The sequence below is a fragment of the Borostomias antarcticus genome (genome assembly GCF_949987555.1).
Source record: "Borostomias antarcticus genome assembly, chromosome: 11".
In the NCBI taxonomy this organism is placed as follows: domain Eukaryota; kingdom Metazoa; phylum Chordata; class Actinopteri; order Stomiiformes; family Stomiidae; genus Borostomias; species Borostomias antarcticus.
The window spans coordinates 13,584,619-13,590,628 of NC_140244.1; positions in this window are offsets into that span (position 1 = coordinate 13,584,619).

Here is a 6,010-nt window from a genome sequence, read left to right on the forward strand (position 1 = left end):
ACACAGCTAAGATTCATTATTTGGCTAGTTAGCAATAGCATGGCATGTCTTTGGGTGTTTGAATTACATTAGTCATTTAGCTGACACTTTTATCCAAAGTGACTTACATAAAACATAGGAAGTTAGTGTACTACTATTCACCAGAACTCACAAGTGCATCTCATTTCTAAACAAGTTACTAATAGTATAATCTAGTGCTTAGAGTAAAGTGCAAAAGTAAATAACTAAAAAGACAATAGGTGCTTAAGAGGGACAATCCTGGTTGTAGGCTACTTCTCGAAGAGGTGAGTTTTGAGCCTATGGCAAAATACTGTATGAGCAGTCCTGATGTCAGTGGGTAGTTCAATGTGTGGCCAGGACAGAAAAGAGCTGTGGCCATGTCACAACCTCAAACCTTGTTCCATCTCCTAACTGTGGCATGTAACAGGAAAACATATGCCTGCACCAGTGTGTGTATATGTGTGTTCACCTAGACCCTCATATATTTGTCATTTATCTCCTTCCTCCTCTTCCTCCACCCAGCCCAGTGCTGCGCAGCAGATATAATTATAGCAGTTGTTACTGTAAGGGGATGACCACAGCCCTTAGTTACCACCCCCCTTCCAGAGGCACATTATCAGACACCCTCATAACTGCTTGGCATGCAGTTGAAAAGAGAAACCTCATAGGTGAGCTTGCCAATGTGTCAAAAGTAGCCATAACCAGCAATGGCTGGACAAGTATCACACATGATCACTATATTATACCACTATGTAAATGAAGGCCAACTGAGACAGAAACATCGACCCAGGCACTGTATGAGTCTCAAAGTGGTAGAGTAGTATCGATAAGAGTATCGACAAGTATTGGTATCGATAAGCAGTATTGGTATCGCTAAAATCCTAACGATACCCATCCCTATTCCTAAGTCTAGTCTGTCTCCAGATAGTCTGTCTGGTCTTCAATGAATAGCCTGTACCTGAACTGAGGACAATGGGTTGTCAGTAGAATAATGATAAGACTATCAATTAACCTACACGTCATCCTCACCCATAACCTGAATGTTCTGGAATGGAAAGAAGAGGTTAATTCTTTATTGAAGCATCAAGCTCAGAATTGTCCATAAGTATAGTTCTCAAAGTCTCAGGTGCTCTCCTTGGGCAGGTCTTGTGTTGGTGCACCGTCGAAGTCTGGGGAATCAGGTTTCAGTCCCCACTCGATGCTCCGGTTGGCTCGCACAGCACCTCAGTTCACCTCGCCGTGCTGGCCATCTGTAGGTTCTGGAGAATCACAGATCAGCTGCCGGTGATAACGGCCGCCGGCCTCCAGGTGGCCGCTAGGCTAACTGGCCCGCGGTGAACTCACTCAGCCCCCCCCCCCCCCCCTTTTGACAAATCGCTCAGCACCCCCCCCCTCGACAAATCGAAAACATTGTTATATATACAGAGGTGGCTGGATCAGACTCCAGGGCCGTTTTTTCCTCCCAGCATGTCCCTGACCTTGGCTGGTTTTCTGTAACACAGGAAGACACAGAAACAAAGCAGTATCTTGCGAGGATGCCAAAGGGGTATTTAGGTGCGAAGCCTCTATTGTAATTGGTAGTTTTATGAGGTATTAATCAATCAATCAATCAATCAATCAAAGCTTTATTTGTATAGCGCATTTCATACCCAGAGGCAACACAATGCGCTTTACAGAGAAGAAGGGAGGTGGGCATACGTCCCACCCCTACATATTCCAGAAGGAAGCAAAAAAACAGTATCACCCGGGGGCCAGATAAGTGAGCTGTAAAAATTCTTCCCTGACCCCTCTCAACAAGTCAATCGAGCAAGCTCCTGGAGTATGTTTGGTATTAACAGCGTAGCAGTGGATACCTCTTGTTTCTGATAGGATTCCGTATTATTATTTTTATTATCACATTTTTAACAGAAATGGCCAATTGGTCAAATGTTTTCAAATTTGTCACACACAAAGTGGTAAGCAGGTCTCCAAGAAATATTGCATCGATTGGCCAAGTGGTAGGCTACTGCTATAGGAACCATTCTAATTTGCGAAATCTGAACGGGTATATCTCATGCCCTGTATGACTTGGAGACTTGAAATTTTGCACAGACATGCCTTTCCTCACAAGGAACAAATTTACCCCATAACTTCCGGCTATGTAGATTTTCCGCCATTTTCTTTTGAAAAACACTTAAAATCTATCTCCTCCTAGGAACCTTGACCGGTCTGCATAAAACTCAGTAGATGCAATCTAGGGACCGATATCTACAGGACTATCTTGGCACATTTTTGAAAAGTTACAAAACCTTGCCTGTATGAGGCAATTAAGTTTGCAGAGTGTGTCGCTTGGGCGGGGCTTATTACACAAAGGTGTATAATGTCTCAATGGTTTGACCAAACACCACCAAACTTTGTAGCCATGTCTGGACACATAAAAGAAAGGGACATCTCCAATATTGGCCCAATCAAACCAAATGGGGGCGCTAGAGAGCTAATTTTCGGTTTAGGCCTAACTGCCATGCCGAGATTTCCTAGACTTGGTACAGTAGTAGAAGGGCATGCTAAAAGGTAACTGGGTAAATATTCTGCTGATTGGCCACTGGGTGGTGCTATAACTACCTAAAATACTTAAAAATGTCTAAAATGCAACCGATCACTGTGGCTCCCCCTGTGGCCAAAAATGGTTCAAATTTTTGTATGCGTAGCACAGTCACTGTACTGGGTGGTGGCTGTATTGGATGGTGGCTGAAGAAGGCGGTGGCTGGAGAGCTGCGAAAACCTGTAGAGGCTGCTTGCAGCTTTAATTACTCTTCTGCTTCTGCCATGGAAGTCTATTCGCCTTATTCACCTCAGCTGCCATATTGGTCAGTCTGACGTAATTGGGGGTGCAGATGCGGAAGTGCCCGTTGACTTCAATAGTTAAAGTTCACTGTAAAAACACCACCTCAAGAACCAAAATAGTCAAAATAACAGGCTGAATACACTATCGGGGTTACAAACTCATCAATACCAGACTGATTGTTTTTCACTGCTGTTGTTTTCGTGTTTGGAAATACATGGGAATGAATGCAGCTGACGGCTAACTATGGCTCATTCACCTCCATGTATTTCCAAACGCGAAAACAACGGCAGTGAAAAACAGAGTCTGGTAATGATGAGTTTGTAACCCCGATAGTGTATTCAGCCTGTTATTTTTACTATTTTGGTTCTTGTAGTGGTGTTTTTACAGTGAACTTTTAACATTGAAGTCAACGGGCACTTCCGCATCCGCACCCTCAATTACGTCAGACTGACCTGAAGTGAATAAGGCAAATGGCAGGCCCTATAACCGACTGGTCGATTTTTACTAAACTTTGCACATTGGTAGAGGTTAATGTCAAGACACCATGGAACAGATTTTACATTGATTGGCCAAAGGGAGGCGCTAAAGCAATTGATTGAAATTGCAAACTTTGAACAGGCATAAACTCATGCCCTGTTTGACCTAGAGTCATGAAACTTTGCACACATATGTCTATCCTCATGATGAACAAATTTGCCTCCTGGACCCACAACTTCCGGTTATATAGATTTTCCGCCATTTTGAATTTTTGAAAAACGCTTAAAATCTATCTCCTCCTAGAAAATTTGGCCCATCTCCTTGAAACTCTGTACACACAATCTAGGGACCAATATCTAAAATTCCATCTCCAAAAGTTGGAAAAGTTTAATTTAACAGCCACTATGAGCCAATGAAAATTGCAGAGGGTGTGGCTTTTCACATAAATGGGTATAATTTCTGAAGAGTTGTACAGAACACCACAAAACTTTGTATGCATGTCCCCAGATATAACCTGAGACTACCCCTGCATTATTGGCTTGATCAAACCCAATGGGGGCACTAGAGAGCTCATTTCTGGTTTAGGCCAGGCTGATCTTTCCAAAACTTGGTACAGTGGTACCAGAGCATATCTTAAGGTAACTGGAGAAATATTAAGCAAATTGGCCACAGGCTGGAACCTCACTCAGAGGATCCTTCAAGGCGTTCAGGGCCTTCATCTTCTCTCCATCAAGCTGCATCTTCTCCTTGCAGTCATTGCAGTCTTTGGCCCAGGGAGCGTGTCGGGATATGTCATCCTTCATTAGCTTTCTCGGGCACCAAATCACCTTTTTGCTCCCTTGCATTCCAGGGAAGAGTAAAATTTAAACAGTACATCGAGCCCTAAAAGTGGTTGAGGCACTGGACCCACCCATATCTCTGCTTAAATTGTCATTGGCCCCACCTGTAATTGGCTCATGCAAGGTTTGGTCAAATAGAGTCCCCCTTCCCCCGCTCCATGGACTGATTGTTTCTTCGTGCTTGGCGGGATGTCTGTACTACACCAGTCAGCTTCCGGGATGATGGTGACTTCAGCTCCCCTATCTAATATAAAGTTGACATTCTTCTTTCCATTTCCATTACATTACATTACATTACAGTCATTTAGCAGACACCTTTATCCAAAGCGACTAACAATAATTGCATTTAACGTAGGAAGAGCCAATGTACTACTACTTGCCAGAACTCACAAGTGCATCTGCTTTCTAAAACAAGTGACTAAGAGCATAATCTAGTGCTGAAGGCAAAGTGCAAGAATCACAATCTAAAGTACAGTGCAATATAATACAATAAGTGCTTAGGTGGGAGGATTGTTGTAGTACTTCTTGAAGAGATGAGTTTTGAGCCTGCGACAAAAGATGGGCAGCGACTCTGCTGTCATGACATTAGTGGGCAGTTCATTCCACCACTGCGGGGCCAGGACAGAGAAGAGCCGTAACCGTGTCTATCGACCGCAGGAGCCTCGGAGTGACGGGGCAACCAGTCGCCCTGAGGTAGCAGAGCGTAGCGGTTGGGAGGGGGTGTAGGGTTTGACCATGGCCTGGAGGTAGGAGGGGGCTGTTCCTTTCATTGCCCTGTAGGTCAGCGCCAGAGTTTTAAACTGGATGCGAGCCGCTACAGGGAGCCAGTGTAGGGAACGGAGGAGGGAAGTTGTGTGGGAGAATTTGGGGTGGTTGAACACCAGGCGAGCAGCAGCTTTCTGGACAAGTTCCAGAGGTTTAATGACTGACGCCGGTGCCCCAGCGAGGAGGGAGTTGCAGTAGTCCAGGCGGGAGATGACCAGGGCCTGGATGAGTACCTGCGCCGTTTCATTAGTGAGGAAAGGGCGAATCCTCCTGATGTTGTAGAGCATGAATCTGCAGGAACGTGTGACGGATGTGACGTGAGGAAAATGACAGTTGGTCATCCAGGGTCACACCCAGATTCCTCGCAGTCCGAGTCGGGGTCACCACTGTGTCTTCAATGGTGATGGCCAGGTCCCGGTGCGGACAGCCCTTCCCCGGGAGGAACAGCAGCTCAGTCTTGTCCAGATTGAGCTTGAGGTGATGTGTCGTCATCCACTCCGAGATGTCAGCCAAGCACCCAGCTATGCGTGTCTCCACTTGTGTATCAAAAGGGGGAAATGACAGGACCAGTTGGGTGTCATCGGCATAGCAGTGATAGGAGAAGCCATGCGAGCGAATGACAGAGCCCAGAGATGTAGTGTAGAGGGAAAACAGGAGAGGACCCCGGACAGACCCTTGTGGAACCCCTGTAGTCAGACTACGCGGTTCCGACGTCGACCCTCTCCATGTCACCTGGTAGGAGCGGCCCGTCAGGTAGGATGCAAACAGGGAGTGTGCAGAACCATCGATGCCTTTCTCTTCGAGGGTGGAGAGGAGGATCTGGTGGTCTACCGTATCAAATGCTGCTGACAGGTCTAGGAGTATCAGGACAGAGGAGAGAGAGTTCGCTCTTGCGGCATGGAGTGACTCTGTTACTGCAAGGAGGGCGGTCTCTGTCGAGTGGCCAGCCTTGAACCCGGATTGGTGGGGATCTAGGAGGTCGTTCTGGTGGAGGTACGAAGACAGTTGGTTAAAGATAGCACGTTCAAGTGTTTTGGATAGAAAGGATAGAAGGGAAACCGGTCTGTAGTTTTTGACATCAGAGGGGTCGAGAGATGGTTTCTTT